Below are 20010 nucleotides of genomic sequence, written 5' to 3' on the forward strand. Positions count from 1 at the left end.
AAGACAGTGAAGGCAAATGAAATCTTATCTCTTAAGAATTCATCTCTTAAGAATTCAGTGTTATATAACAACCACCACTGACAATTGCACAAAGACAATGTAACAAATTCTGAAAAGTTCTGGTTTACTTTGATGAAGATAATCACACAATTAGTATCACTTTGTCAGATCATTCTATGGTTCCATGAAGAAATTGGCTGAAAATCAGATGTTTATTTTATTTTATTTTCTATTTTAGAGAAAGAGCACATGCAAGCAGGGGAGAGGGACAGAGAGAGAGAATCCCAAGCAGACCCCACACTCAGCACAGAGCCCAATGCAAGGCTTCATCCTATGATCCTGGGACCGTGACCTGAGCTGAAATCAAGAGACACTCAACTGAGCCACTCAGCTGCCCTGAAAATCAGACCTGTTTTGTTCACTTAATAGCTCATTATAAAATAATCTTTTGAGTTTTGGGAAAATTCTTAAGGATTATATACTATTTATAGACTTCATTAAAAAATGAGTTTATTTGAATTTTAACATCCACGTGGCATACAAAGTTTCCTTTCCCATTCTTGTTCCTTAGCCAACGAGGACCCCTCCTTACTGTTAGCAGTTTCTTGTGCATCCTTTTAGAAACTTTTTTACACTTAATTCATATTAGAAATGGTCCCAGGGCAGCTCCATTTTTAAGTTTATTTATTTTGAGAAAGAGAGAGAGAGGAAGAGGCAGAAAGAGAGGGAGAGAGAGAATCCCAAGCAGGTTCCACACTATCAGTGCAGAGCTTGATGTAGGGCTTCACCTCACAAACCATGAGATCATGACCTGAACAGAGATCGAGTCACTTGCTTAACCAAATGAGCCTCCAAGTACCCCCAGTCCCTCTATTTTTAATGGCTTCCCATTAAATATATATAATGTTGCAATCAATATCCTCATAAATACATCATTGCTTACATCTGCCAATACCTATTAGAGATATATATATTTTTTTGGCCTGGCCTTTGGATATATTTCTATTAATGATTTTTAGGACAACACTTTTACATATTGCTATATGTTTAATTGCCGTTGAGAGATTCTAATTTATATCTCTACCAACATACAAGAATAAAAATTTAAACTTCTAAGAAACAAAAGTCTTTGAAGCGGTTGTGAATATTCCAGTCATTCCTGACAAAAGTTATAAACCAAGCCAAAGGTTTCCTGAAATGCACAAATAAGCTAAAACATGTTTCCAAAATGTTACAAGAAACATACAAGTTCACCTCAAATTCAATGTAGGCACAGACATATCAGGAAGAGTCTGATCTCTTTGGCAAAAACCAACTTCTTGAGTTTGCCAAGAAAAAAATGTTTACAAAATTCTTCAATTATTACCACCTCAGTGGTGCAAGTATTAAATTGTATTGCGCTATATGCTTACTGAAGTCTCAAGGAATTGAGCTGATTGAAAAACAAAATAATTGGGTGCCTGGGTGGCTCGGTCGGTTAAGCATTCGACTTTGGCTTAGGTCATGATCTCACGGTCTGAGTTCGAGCCCCATGTCGGGCTCTGTGCTGACCACTCAGAGCCTGGAGCCTGTTTCGGATTCTGTGTCTCCCTCTGTCTCTGACCCTCCCCCGTTCATGCTCTGTCTCTCTCTGTCTCAAAAATAAATAAACGTTAAAAAAAATTTTTTTTTTCTTAAAAAGCAGCCAAACTGTTTAAAAAAAAAAAAAAAGAAAAACAAAATAATGTAAATTAATATATTTTGAGCCTCAATTTTGGATGGAATTGAACTTTGAGGTTTTGAATAAAGATTGTTCAAAAACATCTTCCATCATTTCAATAAATAGCACAGAATAAGTTATTCTGCTGTGTGGTGGTACTTCTGGTTGAACTTCATGGTAGATTTTACACATGCAGGGAAGCAGTACAGCAAGGAACTCAAGAGTTTGGATTCTGAATACCACGTGGTTCCAGGGCTCAGAAAGGTCAAAGGCAATCCACCCAGTGTGAGCTCACATAGGGACTCCAAATCCTGCCTCATCAAATGAGCAGTCTCCAATTCAAGGGAGAAAATGGTTTCTTCAAATTAAAATCAGGCTTCACTTAAAGTCAAACAAATAATTTCTAGAAAATGTATACTCTTCACAATGATTCAATCTTCTCGTCTACTCCTTTCATTCTAGAAATGGGACACCTTCCCTGTCTAGAACTTGGTTCCCAGGTACTCTACATAATGAGATAACAACAGTCCTTGATCTCTCTTGCTTGTATCATCAACATTTCTATACTAGCTTACCCTCCATATACACTTTCTCAAGTCTCCTTAAAAATTCTTCTCGATCTTATTGTCTCCTTGAAGCCTCAATCTTCTCTCTTCTGTACCTCACACCGGAGCATCCTAAAAAATGACACTGTTTTTACTCCCCACCTCACACTCAATTCTGTCCCAGCCATTCCTCTAAAATTCCCCCTACACTAAGGCTAATACTTACCATACTTAGTTGTTAAATGGATTCTTTTTGAGTTACATCTTACTTGACCTCTCAGCAATATCTGTCACTAGACTATCTTGACTCTCTTGAAATTCTTATCTGGTTTCCAGGATACCACTATTTTCTTTTCCAGATTCTATTTGTTCTTTTATTACATACTTATAAAGCACCTACAATGGTGCCAAGCACTGAACTAGGAATTGAGGATACAGTCTCTTTATAGAGACTTACAAATAGGTAATTACAACAGGATACTGATAATTACTGCTTTGACAGAGATAGGAACTGGGTGATATGGGAACAAATGGAGTCAGGATGGAAATCCAGAGGATGTTATCTCCTTCATCATCTCATTTTCTGCTAACTTATTAATATCCTCCAGCGTTCTTCCCTTGCTCTTTGGGTTTTTTTTTTTTTTTTTTTTTTAAACTCCATCTACACACTCCCTGACTCTGGGATATAAATTTACATATTCTGAGTACATAGGGTATTTCTATTTTCGATCCCCCAAACCACTTTTTTTGTTCAATCACTTGTTACTCCCACCTGAATTGATACAAAGGTGAGGTTGTGATTTTTGTTCAGTAATTTACAACCACACTGTTCAACCCACTGCTGTTCATGATATACACATATATAAACCCCCTTGCCTGTCTCATTAGACTCATGTTGCTACTATCCCAATCCCCAACCTGCATAAGCCACACCCAAAAATTTACACTTCTTCACTGACCCCCGGCCCCCACTTTGTGCTCACACCTGTCCATGGTTTTGAAATTTTTCCCCTGCTTACCAGAGCTCCTCCCATCACTCTTTAGGCTAATTTCTATCTGTCTTTCAAGACCCAGCTCATTTATCACTTCTACCCAGATACCTCCCCCATCCCCTTCTACCCACTCGGGTCCTTCCCACGGGTCCCAAAGCACCACGTAGATACTTGTAGATACTTCATCTGAATTCTTAACGTAAGCCAGTGCCTTGAGGTTAGGTGAGCCTGACCTGCCGCACTCAACAGAGGATTAATTAAGCATGTTAAGAGCTTAATAATGTTAAACGAATAAATAAAGGAATAAATCAAGGCTGGGGATCTTCCTGTCCCAAACGATGATACCCAGGATGAACAATAAAATGCCAGCAACAGCTAAAGCTCCGTACTTTCTTCTGGACACCCCAAACTACAGTACATCCAGAGACCCACCAATCCTAGGCCTAAGAGCTGCACAAAGACCAGGAATGTTTTTCAAGAGTTGGGAGTAGGCGGTTGTGTAACCGGAACGTCACCCCCCTCGCCCTAACCTCCTTCTTCCCACCCCTTCCTTGCAAAAAATGCCAAAGCTTTTAAGAGGAAGGTCCCCAGTTTTTAAAAGGGTCCACTGGGGCAACAAGCTTGCAGTTGGTAAGCCAAAGAAAAGCAACTGGCAGCTCACCTGGGCAGCAACGCACGCACGGGTATGGCCTCCCCAACTGCCTCGCCAGTCGCAGTGTTGATGGGGGAGGGGAGAAGAGAAAAAAACGGTTGTTTCCTACTCAGGGTCCCGCCGAGGGCCCGGATCCCAAAGCAATGCTCCAGGTAGAGGCTCTGTCACCTTTGGTGAAAAAGACCTTATCTGATCGTCCCCTCCAGCTTGCACAAGATGAAGCGGTGCGAGGTAGCAGTCCTTCACCGACCGTCGCCGCCAGCTCTCGCCCTAATGGCGGCGGCCACTAGCCGGCAGCGACAGGCGCCTTTATGGGAGACCTGCTGCAGGCGGCCCGCCCATTGGCCTGAGCGTGTCACGTGGCCACGCCTGGAGCCCGGCGGCGGGTAAAGTGCGCGAGGTATCAGCTCCGCAGTCCGGCTTTCGCCGAGGTTCAAGGTCTTTCACCCTGGGTGTGCACGTTTGTTGAGCCTTTACTGAATGCCAGGTATGGTGCAAAGAGCTGGGGGTTTAGGAGAAGGAGTGCCACCCAATAGTTTATCATTAAAACAATTTAATGCATTAGACCTGTGTTGTTTTGGGGGGAGGGGGTCCTGAGTTTTGGCTTGCATTGTTTTCGTCGTTTTCGTACTTTTCTCCAGTTCCCCCCAAAGTTCCCATCTCTTGCACGTAGTGAATGCTCAGTATTAGCAGGTGAGGTGGGAGCCCACATGAGCTCATTGGTTTTAAAATGGCACTTAAGAGTATTTTAAAGACAGCTGCTTGAAGAGAGTGATTTAAGATTTTGAGAGTCTTGGCGACTAACTCCTTTTTATTTGTGGACGTGTATTAGAAGAGTGTATTTAACACCGAAGAGTCAATACCGTAGCGTATACTTGGTTTAGATTTGATGTTTGTGTTCTTGTTTTTGTTGTTTAAACCCTTATTAGGTAGGAAAAAGATTGGAACTAGGGTGTGATCTAGGTATAGACCTAGGGTGTGACCTTTATGCTGGGAAAGGCCTAAGGGAAGTCAAAGGAAGTAAAAGCCAGGAATGACCTGTGCAAATCTTGTTCAGCTGTCAACTTTTTGGCTCTCCTCCTGAGAACCAATATAAGGGAGAAGCGCATAGTCCACACTCCAGTGATCTTTTAAAAAGCTAAATCTCATTTTGTTAACACCCTTAAAACCTTTCAATTACTGCCCATTACTTTTAAGATAAATATCAAAACCTTTTAGATGAACTACAAGAGGGGGCACCTGGGTGGCTCAGTGGGTTAAGCATGCGATTCTTGATTTTGCTGCAGGTCATGATCTCACAGGCTCAGGTCCAGATCTCACATCGGAGCCCAGGCATTGGGCTGTGTGCTGATGGCCTCAGGGCCTGCTTGGGATTCTGTCTTTCCTTCTTTCTCTGTCCCCCTCCCCCACCCCATGCACACACGGGCTCTCTTTCAAAATAAATAAACTTAAAAAAGAAATGCTACAAGGCCTACATGAATTCTCTATCTCCAGCTCCAACCACCCCACCAACAGTTCCCGTATTTCCAGCCACACTGACCTTTTAGTTCTTCCCAGTACCCTATTACTCTCTCCCCCCAGGGCTTCTACGATGGTTTCTTCTCTCTACTCCCATCCTACTCTCAGGTCTCAGCTCAGTCATTTCCTCAAGGAGGCCTCCACTAGATTGGTCTTCCTATTATACACTCTCATTACAACCATATTACATAGCACCCATTACAATTGTAATTATACAGCCAGGCAAATAGTTAATGTCTATTTTCCCCACTACACAGTAAGCACCATGAATGCAAAGTATCAAAAGTCAGAGTGTATTATCATTAAGTACATTATCCTTTGATCCTGCCAAGTTTTAAGGACTGTGACAAATCAGATTTGAATTAAAGGTGGGGGAGGTAGTGAGGGGGACAGTGACAAAAACAGATTTGAGTTTTTTAAAGAAACTTAAAATGGTTGTAAAATGGAGAATCTGGAGAATGGGTTTATTTGGGAGGTAGACTCCCAAAGATTTGCTGTTAGAGTGGATGTAAAGATGATATGGTGTTTCTGGCTTGAGCATTTGGAGGAAGGCACCATTTACTGGAAAGGGAATTGTAGGAGGGGAGCAAGTTTGGGGGAGGAGGAAGATAATGAGTGCAGTTTTGAACATGAATTTAGGGTGCCCATAAAATATCTGGATAGAGGTTTTGAATGGTGAGTTTATTATACAGCTCAAAATTCAGTCTAAGTTAAAGATGGGAGAGGAAGGCAGGAAAGAAGTTACAAGAGTAAAATAGTTTTGAATATTTTTGAATAGTTTTGAAATAATGTTTATGGAGAACAGGAGAAAAAATTGACTGGGAAAATATTTTGAATATTTTTGAATAGTTTTGAAATAATGTTTATGGAGAACAGGAGAAAAAATTGACTGGGAAAATGTCTTAGTAAGACATATCTGAGACAGTTAAGATGGAGAAATTTGTAATTGTTCATGGAGAAGATAATTGCTTTTCCCCAGTATTGAGATTTTCCAGGGAATGTGTGACAGATAATACAGAAAGTTGCTTCTAAATTATTGGTAAAAAAAGTGGCTGAAGACCAGCAACAGTATAATACAGTAAGACTAGGATATCACAAGGCTATTCTGTGACATAAAATAGTTGTAATTATGGGTTTTTTTTAGAAAAACATAAAAAAGTTCCATTTTAGTTTAAATCAATATATCACATGAATATAGATGAAAGACATTTTCAACTTTCCATCTTACATTCTAGCATCACATTCAACAAGAGGAAGCCCATCTTTCTGGTCTCCTATGGATTTACAAGGATCCCCAGATAACTGAGAGAATTTAAATTTACAGGGTGTCTAGGTGGCTCAATTGGTTAAGTGTCTGACTCTTGATTATCTGGCTCAGGTCTGAAGTGGGTTGTGTGCTGGGTGTGGAGCCTTGTTGGGATTCTTTCTCCCTCTCTCTCTACCCCTCCCCCACTCTGTCTCTTTCTCTCAAAATAAATAAACATAAAAAAAGAACTTAAATTTGTAAATGGTTTTGTATAGGAATTTGGAAGCAATTTAATACATACAGCTATAGAGGATAATTTGTTACTAAAAATAAAAATATGTTAACTCTGTGTTGCTAAATCTGCAAGTCAGCTCTTGCTAGTTCTTTCTTCTCAATGTTGGAATTATCCAATGCTCACTCCTTGGACCTTCTCCCTACTGAAACACCCTTAGGAACAGCACATCCAGTCTCAAGGCTTATCTGTCCTTGGCTCCCAAATTTACATGTCTATCTTGAACCCTTTTCCTGAACTCCAGACTCATACTTCCAACTGCCTACTGCATATCTCCATGTGGAAAGTCTAATGAGCATCTTAAACTTGGTATTTATGTCCAGACCTGAGTTCCTGATAATCCCCCTTCAAACTGCTCTGCCCACAGTCTTCCACATCTCAGTGTATGGCAGCTCCAGTCTTATAATAGTTACTTAGGCTAAACATTTCGGGACTCCTGGGTGGCTCAGTTGGTTGAGCGTACCACTTCAGCTCAGGTCATGATCTCGCGGTTTGTGAGTTCGAGCCCTGCATCGGGCTTTGTGCTGACAGCTCAGAGCCTGGAGCCTGCTTTGGATGCTTTGGATTCTATGTCTCCTTCTCTCTCTGCCCCTCCCCAACTTGTGCTCTGTCTCTCTCTATCAACAATAAATAAACATAATAAAAATTAAAAATTAAAAATTAAAAAAATTCAGTCATCCCCTGTCTCGCATCTTACAGCCAATCAAGTTTAAAAGGATTTGATTCATCAGCAAATCTTTGTGGCTACATTTTCACAACCTATCCAGAATCCAAAGTAGTCCAAGTCCATATAATGTTTCATCTAGTTTATTGCAGCAGACAGATCGCCAGTGCTTCTGCTTCTCCCTTTGGTCTTCTTCAGTCTAGCCTCAATACAGCAATAGAATGATCTTGGTAATCATCTCATGTCACTCCACTCCTCAGAACTTTTCAATGGCTACCCATGACCCTCAGTGAAAAAGTCTTGCAGTGATCTCCAGGGCTCTACACCATCTGCCTATTAGTTGACAAAGCATGGAAAAATGTTTTGAGTCAAATAACACATACACTTAACTCAAGGGGAGGTATGGCTTGTAGTCCCAGTCTTGCTTCCTCCCTATTCAATTTCATAGTTGAAAATTTTGACCTTTTACTTACTTGCCTTAGATATCAATATTTTTACCAGCAGACTTTCCATTCTATTTTAAAAGTAAAATTAAACGAGGGGCACCTGAGTGGCTCAGTCAGTTAAGCGGCCGACTTCGGGTCAGGTTGAGAGGCCTGAGAAAACTGAAACTTAAAAGCTTAAGTTACGGGAAACTGAAACCTAACCAAGCCTAACCAGCTTGTTCCGCTTCTGTACAATTGCTTGGCGCGCCCGTGTATTCCTGATCAATCATAGTTGCTTGGCACATCCGTGTATTCCTGATCAATCATTGTGATACCTGTACCCCCGGTTGTTGTCTGACCTAAAGGCAGGAACCAATCGAATACTGCTAAGTGTCCAACTTTAAACATCAACCAATTGCAGCTCTGTAACTGTGGAAAATCCCTGGTTTCCCCATGACTTATTTGTACCTGTCTATAAAAGGGGTGTAAAAACCTCTCTCGGGGCCTCTTAGCGTCACCGGCAACGAGTGCGCACAGGTCCAGGTTCGAACCTGCAATAAATGACCCTTGCTGCTCAGCTTTGACTCTGGACTCTGGTGGTTCGTTTTTGGGGGTCTCTTGGACTCTGGGCATTTCAAGGTCATGATCTCAAGTTCAGGCCCCTCATCGGGTTGTGTGCTGACAGCTGGGATCCTAGAGCCTACTTCAGATTCTGTGTCTCCCTTTCTCTCCGTCCCTCCCCTACTTGTACTCTGTCTCTCAAAAATGAATAAACGTTAAAAAAAAATTTTTTAAAGTAAAATTAAATGAGTTTTTAAATGTTAAACGTTTTAACAAAATGTGTAATGTTTTTCCATAGGTATAAGCGTGTAATTTCCTTTATCAAATTTATTTTGGAAATAGCATTAAATATAATTGAATATATATTTCTCAAATGTAACTTAAATGTGTAGAAGATTCAAATTTGGATGTGAATGTACATGTGTAACAAACAATGAGTTATCTTAATATAATCATTTCAAATAAAGATTACAAATAATTTTGGGGAGGTGGGCAGTAATCATGAGCCCCATCTGTGAGAAAAGAGCCACAAATTTTATATAGTAGTACCACAAAGCTTGAGTTTAGTTAATCAGCTTAAGATTTATTTGTAAGATTTGGTCCCATTAACCCTGTCAATCAAGATTTTGTAAATAATAAAATCACAATGGAAAATACTAAAAGTTAATTTTGCATCTACAATGCTGAAACTATATGATATAAAGAATTTCTATCAGCATAAAAAATATAAATCAGGTCCAGTAGGAAGTTACAGAGAATCTGTGAAAAGGCTATAACCTAATCTGGAAGTCCTCAGAAATTCCCAGCCCTCTAGAGTAGCAAGGATGCTTGTCTGTTTGGCTTTGATCGCACTTTCAGGCTCTTTATGAGAAGACCCATTATGAAGTGTCCATTTGTCCAAGTCTAGATTCCTAAAGGGCTGAAGAGGGGTGTTGATGAGCCACATACTCCAAAATAAAAATGGAGGATCAAATTTCAGTGGGGCTTCTGATTTCCGTCCCAGGACAGTATTAGGAACTTAAGGACTCTGACAATCCTGCACCTCCTCACTTACACAGGAATCAGTCAGTAACCCATTAATCCTATTACCTTTTTGCTATCCTTCCACCTACTGTCCCCTATTCCCTTCTTATCCAGCTTTCATATTACAGCCAATCATGATAATCCCTTCTTGCAATCACTCCTAACTCCTGTACCTCCTCTTCCTTATTTCATGCTTGGGAAGATTACAACGTTTATTAAACCCTTATTAAACCTTAAATTTAATCCTTTTTAGGTCTACATCTACTCTTTGCCTTATAGTTTAGTGTGACTGAAGGAAAAGTCGCAACAATGCTTGTCAAGCTGCCTTTTAAAGAAAAGAATAGCTACCACTGCCATCCCCGCACTCCCGAATCATTTTCTGTCCTATAGTTTTCTCCATAGCACATATAACCATCTGATACATTATAGAATCGTTTACTTAATATATCTCTCTCTCCATAGAATGGAAGCTCGGAAAATAAATTTTTGTCTTTTGGGGTGCCTGGGTAGCTCAGTTGATTAAGTGTCCCTTCGGCTCAGGTCATGATCTCACGGTTGCTGAGTTAGAGCCCCGCATCCAACTCTCTGCTGTCAGCACAGAGCCAGCTTCAGATCCTCTGTCCTTGTCTCTCTCTGCCCCACCCCCGCTCCTGCTCGTATGTTTTTTTTCTCTTTCAAAAGTAGGTGATGGGCGTTGAGGAGGGTACCTGTTGTGATGAGCACTGGATGTTGTATGGAAACCAATTTGACAATAAATTTCATATTAAAATAAATAAAATAAAAAAATAAACATTAGAAGAAATTTTTGTCTGTTTTGTTCACTGCCTTATCCTCAGTACCCATTAGAGTATCTGGCACATAGCAGGTATTCAATTAATAGTGGTCTAATAATGAATAAATGATTTATGCCTAAAGACCTACTCTTCACCAAAAGGGACAAATATGTAAAGTGATATATATTTCTCAGTTGAGAAATCCACTGTCCAAAGTGAAAAGTAAGAGATGGTGCCCTGACTTATGCTTGAGAAGAGGCCTGAAGTTCCCTGACACGGCCTGTATTAAGTACAGGAGACTATCTTGTATTGGAGTGGATTAGGGAGTTCCTAAATATTTGCTGGTGTTGCCCAGCAATTTAAACAGGCTACCAGCTTTCAAATGTCATTGAAATTATGAAAACTCTATGGATCTAAACCCCTACCAATTGGCTGGAAATTGGCACATATATTTTCTATTGTACTGAAAAAGCAAAGAGACCACAGGAAAAATTTATGTGTGTAATAATGACCGGTCTTTTGGCTCCTTTCAACAATTATAATCCATATTAGGAGACTGAAGAAGATCCCTTCAGTGATCCAGTGGGTCTTTCCCATATCTGAACTCTTTTATCAGAACTAAAATAAGTTATTCAAAAGAGCGAAATTCCCCTCTGACAGAATCAGAGAAAGAGCCATTAGTAAAATGAGAGCACTTAAATTCAAAGGAAACCAGACCTTTTTGTCAAGATTCTTTTGTTGTCTACTCATTGCTTATTCTTTGTTTCTTAGGAGCCTTTTATGTTAACTTTAGTGAATTCTGACCCCTTGTCCTGACCTAATACATTCTAGGGATTCGTTTCTATTGGAGAATTGCACATTGTTACTCAGCCACTTCCTAAATTGTTATTGGCACATAGGTAATTTTTACAGTGTACACAAAGGCTCCTCAGAAAAATAAGCAACAGAAAGATTTTATTTTGACAAAGTGGAGTACAGATCATGAAAGGGGAGGAAATTCTTATTCACTCATTTTGGTTAGTTTTCCTTTGAATTTGTTTTACTTTACTTTGAGAGCTAATTATTGACTTGTAGATAAATTTTACATGTTATTAGTGGTTAAAAAAAGGATTTTTGACTATGTTTAAAATGGTAAAATTTTAAAAAAATTTTTTATATAGCTGAATCTATAACTTCTATGTATTCACCTAGAAATGCTGAGGTTTGAAGTCAGAATTAATAATGCCTATATTTCTTTTCTTTTTTTTTTTTTTTTAAGATTTTTGTTTGTAAGTAATCTCTATACTCAGGGTTGGGCTTGAACCCACAACTCTGAGATTGAGAGTCACATGCTCCACTGACTGAGCCAGCCAGGCACCCCATTAATGCTTGTATTTAAGAAAATTTTTTGAGTGTAGTTGACACACAGTGTTACACACATTAGTTTCAGGTGTACAATGTAATGATGCATCTCATCTCTATAGCTTATGCTGGGCTGGCCACAAGTGTAGCTACCAACACTGTTACAGTATCAATGCTTATACTTCTTTATCCTAAGTTCTACCAGAAGATGAAGCAATTCAAATTATAAGTAATGAGATAATGTGTTATAACCTATGATCCCTTAGGCTAATAGAATAAGCAAATTGTCTCTCAAAAGTACAATAAGGTAATATAATTTCAGAGAGATAATGCTACTTATTTAAAAACCGTATATGCCTTTCATTCTATTTTGATCAATGTTGTTACTGTCTCTTTTATAAGCGAAAGTCTCCAATGCGATAATTGTTGAAAATGAACAGTTTTGTTGTTTTTTTTTCACTATCATCTATTTAACAAATACTTGAGTATAGAAATCTAATAGGTGTACGCTTTTTATACTTCTGAATGGCATTCAAAGAACTTATTAAGTTCAATTTTTAAGAAGTCTTAGAATCCCAGATGATAAGTTTCAGCTGTAGGGCTTTGGATTGTGTCTATGGGCTATGCTCACGCCAGCATGTATGCTCACGCCTTATGCTCACGCCTAAGTATGTAGGGAACCTCTAACCAGGCCCTGCGGGGCACTCGGCACAAAAAAAATGAGGTCAGTAGCATGAAGGACTCTGGGATCTGAAGCATTTGGAACAGGGTTTTACAACCCTTTCCCAATATTAGATCCTTTTTAGGCAAAGGATCAGGGAAAGAGAAACCGGAAATGAGGTCATCCAGCTGGTTTGATAAAAAAGAGAAGGGCAAAGGGACCAGAGTTACAACAGGGAAAAGCAGGTCAACAAACTCAGGCGAAGGGGAAGGAAGAGGGATGTGATCAGAGAAAGGAAACTCCCTTTGAAGCCCTGGAGGTCATGCAGTTCTGAGTGAGGGCTGGGTCCAAGGTGGATGGGTGAAAAACGGTAGAAATGAAAGTCTCTGGAGTTGAGGAGATTGAGAAACAGGGAGGCAAGAGTGTCCTGGAAGGAAAAGCCATCTCTGCTCTTCTCTTTCTAGCTGTATTCACTCATTTCCTTGTATTTGTGTCTTCTCTACCTCTGGTGCCTTCCTTTAGTTCACTAAGTGACAAAAACACGTAAATAACAGCTGATGGCATAAAGTCTAGGTTTGTCATTAATGCTGATTTTACTTAACATGGAATCTGTGTTGAAATGCTGCAAATCAATGGATTAAAGTGTGGGAAGAACTCACTGGTGAGTGATTTGAGATGCTTCACAGACAATAGCAATAAAAAACAGGGAGTCACAGCATCATGAAATTATTACATGTTTAATTCTCTTTCACCCCTTGTTAAACCCAAGAGAATAGGTCAGTTTGGTGCTGGTTTGTCTTGAATACAAGGCTCAAGAAATAGCATATAAGGGGTACCCTGGAGATTCTGATGTACACATCCATAAATAACATTTAGAAAACACTGGCATAGACCAATCCAGTTTGTGTGTGTGTATGACCAGGTATCCCATGAGTAAAAATTTTAGCATACACCCGTAATATTTAATGTAATAAGTGATATAGTCAGAGTAATGCATTTGTACGTATTTGTTGCTTTTTAAATTAATGTTTTAGATAATTTTTTGCTTTTTGCTTTTTTTTTTTTAAGTTTATTTTATTTTTGACAGAGACAGAGTGTGAGCATGAGCGGGGGAGGGGCAGAGAGAGAGGGAGACACAGAATCCGAAGCAGGCTTCAGGCTCCAAGCGGTCAGCACAGAGCCCGACACGGGGCTCGAACTCACAAACTGCGAGATCATGACCTGGGCCGAAGTCGGATGCCTAATCGACTGAGCCACCCAGGCGCCCCTGCTTTTTCCTTTTTTTATTGAAGTCTATTTTACATACAAATTTCATTAGTTTCAGGTGTACAGCATCGTGATTTGACACCTCTATGTGTTATGTGGTGCTTACCACAAGTTTAGCTACCATCTGTCACTATACAATATTATCATAGTAGCATTGACTGTAATCCCTATGCTGTCTCTTTCACCCCTATGACTTATTCATCCCATAACTGGAAGCCTGTACCTCCCACTCTCCTTCACCCCTTTTTACTCACCCCCCCCCCACCTCCCTGCCCTCTGGCCATCCTGAGTTCTCTATATTTATGGATCTGTTGCTCCTTTATTTGTTTGATTTGTTATTCAGATTCCACATGTAAGTGAAATGATGTGGTATTGTCTTTCTCAGTCTGACTTATTTCACTTAGCATAATACCCTCTAGGCCATCTGTGTTGTTGCAAATGGCTAGCTCTCATTCTTTTTTTTGTCGGAGTAATATTTCAGTGTGTGTGTATGTGTGTTTGTGTGTGTGTGTCACATCTTCCTGATCCATTCATTTATCAGTGGGCACTTACTTGGACTGCTTCCATATCTTGGCTATTGTAAACAATGCTGCAGTAAACAGAGGGATGCATATATCTTTTTAAATTAGTGTTTTCATTTTCTTTGGGTGAAATGCCTAGTAGTGGAAGGGCACCTGGATGGCTCAGCATCTGACTCTTGATTCCAGTTAAGTTCATGATCCCAGGGTCATAGGATCGAGCCTTGCATTGGGCTCCACACTGAGCATGGAGCCTGTTGAAGATTCTTTCTCTCTCCCTCTGCTCCTCTCCCACTCATGCTCTCTCTCTCTTTAAATTAAGAATAAAAATTAAAAAAAAAAAACAACCCAGCAGTGGAATTACTGTGTCACATGATATTTCTATTTTTAATGTTTTTAGGAACCCCCATACTGTTTTCCACACTGGCTGCACCAACATACATTCCCACTGACAGTGCACATAGTTACTTTTTTCTCAACATCCTTGTTTTAACTTGTTATTGTTTTTTTGACACTAGCAATTCTGACAGGTGTGAGGTGAAATCTCATTGTGGTTTTGATTTGCATTTCCCTGATGATTAGTGATGTTGAGCATCTTTTCATGTGTCTGTTGGCCATCTGGATGTCTTCTTTGGAAAAATGTCCATTTGGATCCTCCGCACATTTTTAATGGGATTATTTGGGGTTTTTTTGTTGAATTGCATAGAGGTTTATATTCCTATATTTTGAGTATTAATCCCTCACCACATATATCATTTGCAAATATTGTCTTCCATTTAGTAGGTTGCCTTTTTGTTTTGTCGATGATTTCCTTTGCTGTGCAAAAGTTTTTTATTTGGGTGTAGTCCCCGGAACTTATTTTTGCTTTTGTTTCCCTTTCCTGAGGAGACATGTCTAGAAAAATGTTGCAAAGGCACTGTCAAAGAGATGACTGCCTTTGTTTTTTGTTTTTTTTTTTTTGTTTTAATGTTTATTTATTTTTGAGAGAGAGAGAGAGTGTGAGCAGGTGAGGGGCAGAGAGAGAGGGAGACACAGAATGTGAAGCAGACTCCAGGCTCTGAGCTGTCAGCACAGAGCCTGATGCGGGGCTCAAACTCACAAACTGTGAGATCATGACCTGAGCCAAAGTTGGACACTTAACCACTAAGCCACCCAGGGGCCCCTGCCTCTGTTTTTTTGTTTTTTTTGTTTTTTTTTTTTAATGAGTTTTATGGTTTCAGTCTCAGATTTAAAGATCTAGTTCAGTTTATTTTGGTATTGGTTTTAATAACAATTCTATCTGATAAAGATATCTCACCAAGATACAAAGATTCAAATGGAAATACACTGTTGCCCGTACTTAGTAAGTCTTTTTTTTTTTTTAAAAGAGAGAGAGAGAGAGAGAGAGAGGATGCAAATGAGTGAGGGGCAGAGAGAGAAAGAAGCGGGGCTCACCTGAAGCAGGGCTCGGGGTCACCCAATGTGGGACTTGAACTCACGAACAGTGAGATCCTGACCTGAGCTGAAGTCAGATGCTTAATGACCGAGCCACCCAGGCACCGTGTACTTAATAAGTCTTGATACTCATTTTTATAATTCATTACACAAATTTCTCAGTTTTTAAGACCTGGCTAGTAAATTTCTTTCTTTCCTGATGTTAACCAATTTTTTTGTGAACCAGGAGATTTTGCATTTTTAGTATTTTTAGCAAATAGTTTCAAAACCTGTTGAAGTTTTTAAACAAACCATAAATTACATCTCCAAGTCTTTTTACTGTCCAGGCAAGACTTTAGAGGTAACAGTTACATCATTTTGGGGAACAAAATTGCCAAACAATGGAGATAATTTTATAGATCAACTTTCAAAATATTCTTTCCATAGCATGAGTGTTTAAAAAGCAGATATTTTCTTCTTCATTCTATAACTACTTGTTATATCTAATCAAGTGCCACAGTTTTTACCTGGAAAACTCATAATATACTTCTGTTTATTAACACTGCTGTTTATTAATACTTCTGTTATAATACTGCTTCTGTTTATTATTATTTTCAGTTTGTGTCTTATTTGCAGAAACCTTTTAAAGTCAAACTGTATAATGTGTGATTTTTCTGACACCAACAACCAGTTCTCCAACAACAACAGGGTTTCTAGTAATTTAATTCAATTCTGACACTGTCAGGAGTTAGCACAAACCCAGCAGGTTAAGGGCTCAGTCCCTTACGACTGCCCATACTTTAGATGCCACTCACAAACGGGGTACCCAGGCCATCCACACTTCTGCCCGTGGGGTTCCCATGACCCCTCCTTAAGTGCATAATTTGCTAGAATGCCTCACAAAACTCAGAAAAATACTTTTCTTACATTTAGAGGTTTATTATGAAGGATACAACTCAGGAACAGCCAAATGGAAGACATGCACAGAGCAAGATAAGGGGTGGAGGTGAGGGGAGCCTGTGTGGAACTTCCATACCCTCTCCTTGGCAGCCAACCTTCAGACCCTTCAGTGTGTGTTGACTGACAGGGAAGTTCCCTGTACCTTCTTGTTTAAGAGTTTTTACGGAATTCAATCTCTGGTCCCTACTTGGAGGTCGGGGATGGGGCTGCAAGTTCCAACCTTCTAATCAATGGTCTTTCTGGTGACCAGCTCACATTTTGAAGCAATCTAGGGGCCTCACGCGGAGCCACCTTGTTGGCACAAACTCGGGTGTGGTCACAAAGGGTTTGTGTTGAATAACAAAGGCACTCCCATGCTTCTATCCGGAGATTCCAAGGGCTTTAGGAGCTCTGTGCCAGCATTGGGGAACAAAATTAAATACCTATATTTTATTATGCCACATAATATCCTATGTGACTCTTAAGCAGAGCCATGAAAATTGCAACTACAGTGTGCTTAAAATGAACGATTTTATTCCTGTTAATACTCACTATTGAGTAAGGTTGCGACTATTAGCTCCCACTTACACTCCCAATATCTCGCTGTATCAGAGTTTCTAATTGCGAAGAACAGAGTCTACCTTAGCTAATTTAAGCAGGAAAAGGACCAGATATTAGGGAGCTCACAAAATTGTTGAGAAGTCTAGACTCAAAGCTAAACTTCAGGAATACTCCACACCTGCTGTGGAACTAGCCTTAAATGAAAATTGCTGCTATCAACTGCCCCACTAAACTTTACTCAAGTTGCTCCTTCTGTCTTTCACGGTGACCTCTCTGCATCAGGAACTTGACCTTACAGTCCTCGCTACCCACCCCCCCCCCCCCAAAGTTGGATGCCTCTGCCATCAACTGTGCCATCAAGGATAGACATTCCTTTCAGAGCCCAATTAATTTCCTTTCTTACTTACTCCTGAATCAATGAATCGAAGTCTGATGGTATCACTAACTGGCTGAGCCACTGCACCTGCTGTGTGTTCAAGCAAGGCTAATGGCCTCATAATGTGGGAATTTCTACCCATGTGGAAAGGCTAATAAAAAAATGCTGGGCATCCATGAATACAACAAATGTCTACCTACATTCCTTAGTCTAGGTACCTGTGTCATTGTGTATATTAAATATTACAATAGTTTACTTTCTTTTTTTGTTTGATTAAAAAGCAGATATGGAGCAGGGGATAGAAGCCCTGTTAGCTCCACCACTGAGGAAACTCTTCAGGTGTGTGGAATGTCTCTGCTGGGGCTGTGGGTCCCTCTGGCACCTTTGAGCCCCAACTGCCACAGCAGATGGCTGCAAAGGATTGAGGCCAAAATGAACTGTCCAAATAAAGAAGATACTTGCTGGTGCTAAAAGCTCTTGTTAAGATATTGAGAGGTCATGGCAATGCAGCAGGATCTCTTACTGAATAATCTATGGGTCTAAACAAGTGAATAGAGGAGATGAAGCAGTATTAAGAAGATGTCTAAGAACTTAATAAAGTTGAAGACATTAACTATAATCCACACTAGTAATATGCAAGAAAAAGACAAATCAGAATTGCAATAAGAAAACAGGATTGTGTATGTTGCCGGAGAAACTTAACATTTACTTCAACACTTAAAATGAATGAGTACGAAGAATAGAAGTTTAGGTTGCTAATATCTAGCAAAAGAAATGACCCTTGTATAAAAAGCAGCATTCCTAGGGGTGCCTGCTGACTCAGGAGAGCATGCAACTCTTGATCTCGGGGTTATAAGTTCAAGCCCCACAGTGGGTGTAGAGATTAGTTAATATTAAAGAAAAAAAGCAGCATTCCTAGGTTGGCATATGTTATAACTACGCCAAATTATTCCTTGATAAATCCTTGAAATACCTCAACATGAAGGGCTTGCAAGCAAATCAGAATAAAATACATAATGTGACCAAAATATGGAAATGGCAGCAGTCATTTGAAAACCTGATGAGCAGCATCAGGAAAGAGATTTTCAATTGGAACAAAAAAACAAAGGGTTGAGAGACATCTCTCAAATGACTCCAGAATCTGTTTTGAGCCTCAGGAAAGATGATACATAATGACCCACAGTGGCATGAGCTTGAGAAGAGCTTCCACATTTCTGAGCTGCTTTTACATGGTTCCAAACTGTCATCAGAGTTGGTCTACTTACTGGACTAATTGAGTAACAGAAAAGCACAATCCCAATTAAACCTTCAACTTTATTTTTCTACTATGTTGATCTCTTAATCTCTCAACAGGAGCTTTAGCACCTCACTTATTTATATAATTCTCTGACACTAGCGTTTATAAGGAGAAGGTAGCACCAAATACATAGTTAGTGGTCATGGGCCATATTCCTATTAAAACATAACTGAGAAGCAGAAATTTAAGCCATTGTTAATAGTGAACATGTAGAAAGCCTGGGTAATCACACTTCTGCCCAGCAGACTAAAATTTAGGGGTTTCCATGAAGCCCCTTGCCCCACCTCAAGTTTGATAATTCCCTAGAATGACTTAGCACAGAAAAAAACACCTTATTTATTATACTTACCAGCTCGTTATAAAGAATACAACTCAGGAAGAGCCAAACTGCAGGGTTGCATAGGGTGAGGTATTGGTGGGAGAGGTGAGTGTGTGTGCACAGACTTTCCATGCTGTCTTGAACAGGCCGCCCTCTGGGCCCATCATCGTGCTTACCAGGCTGGAAGCTCCCAGACCCCATCATCTAGGGGCTTTTATCTAGGTTTCGTCACACAGGCACAACTGATTAAATTATTGGCCATTAGTAATTGAATTCAGTCTCCTGACTCCTTTCCCCTCCCTGAAGACCAGGGAAGTGGGGCTAAAAGTTCGAACTCTCTGGTTACCCAGTGGTTTATTTGACAGCTAGCCCCCAATCCTGGAACTAGCTAGGGGCTCCCACCTTGAATCATCTTGTTACCATAGAAAAGTTACTCATCGCTCTACAGATTTCAAGGGTTTTAGGACCTCTATGCCAGGAACTGGAACAAAGAACAAATATTTAATTTTTATTATATCACAATCTCATTTTAAAATTACAAAATTTGGGGTACTTGGGTGGCTCAGTTGGTTAAGCATCTGACTTCATGTCAGGTCATGATCTCACCATTTGTGAGTCAGAGCCCCGCGTCGGGCTCTGTGCTGTTAGCTTGGAGCCTGGAACCTGCTTCGGATTCTGTCCCTCTGCACCGCAACCCCCCCCCCCCCCCGTTTCAAAAAACAAATGAATAAACAAAATTTAAAAAAATAATAAAAATACAAAATTTGCCACAGTTTTGTGAATGAAAGATTCTCTTCTAAGTTTTATCCTTCCTGTTAGATGTGGAAGTTAACAAATGGCTTGTGTAATAAAAAAAATTTACATACAGTGATTTGACTGTCTACCTTCCTACTGATGCACACATTTTTATCCAAGCAAAGTCCATTTTA

The 20010-nt window shown here is 39.9% G+C and overlaps 1 protein-coding gene and 1 long non-coding RNA gene across 7 annotated transcripts in view; one reads left to right on the forward strand and one right to left on the reverse strand.

Annotated features, from left to right (window-relative positions):
* BRDT (bromodomain testis associated) overlaps nucleotides 1–4212 on the reverse strand; it is an 80883-nt gene extending 76671 nt beyond the window's left edge. For 3 of the 6 annotated variants that reach the window (XM_019414164.2, XM_019414168.2, XM_019414162.2), the window contains exons 1-2: nucleotides 2471–2563; nucleotides 2275–2376 (exon numbers count right to left, since the gene is read on the reverse strand). The gene's annotated coding sequence lies outside the window, so the exon portion shown is untranslated. Of the gene's footprint in view, nucleotides 1–2274; nucleotides 2377–2470; nucleotides 2564–3897 lie in introns of those variants that run through there. The other 3 variants (XM_019414163.2, XM_019414167.2, XM_019414165.2) reach the window with 3 other exon arrangements.
* An 18-nt stretch (nucleotides 4213–4230) lies between these two features.
* Nucleotides 4231–20010, forward strand: part of LOC109246272 (uncharacterized) — a 33803-nt gene continuing 18023 nt past the window's right edge. Inside the window, exon 1 of the long non-coding RNA XR_002071287.2 lies at nucleotides 4231–4375. This is a non-coding gene — a long non-coding RNA (uncharacterized LOC109246272). The remainder of the gene's footprint in view (nucleotides 4376–20010) is intronic.

The sequence above is a fragment of the Panthera pardus genome, unplaced genomic scaffold (genome assembly GCF_024362965.1).
Source record: "Panthera pardus isolate Hobbes unplaced genomic scaffold, ASM2436296v1 HiC_scaffold_11, whole genome shotgun sequence".
Lineage (NCBI taxonomy): Eukaryota > Metazoa > Chordata > Mammalia > Carnivora > Felidae > Panthera > Panthera pardus.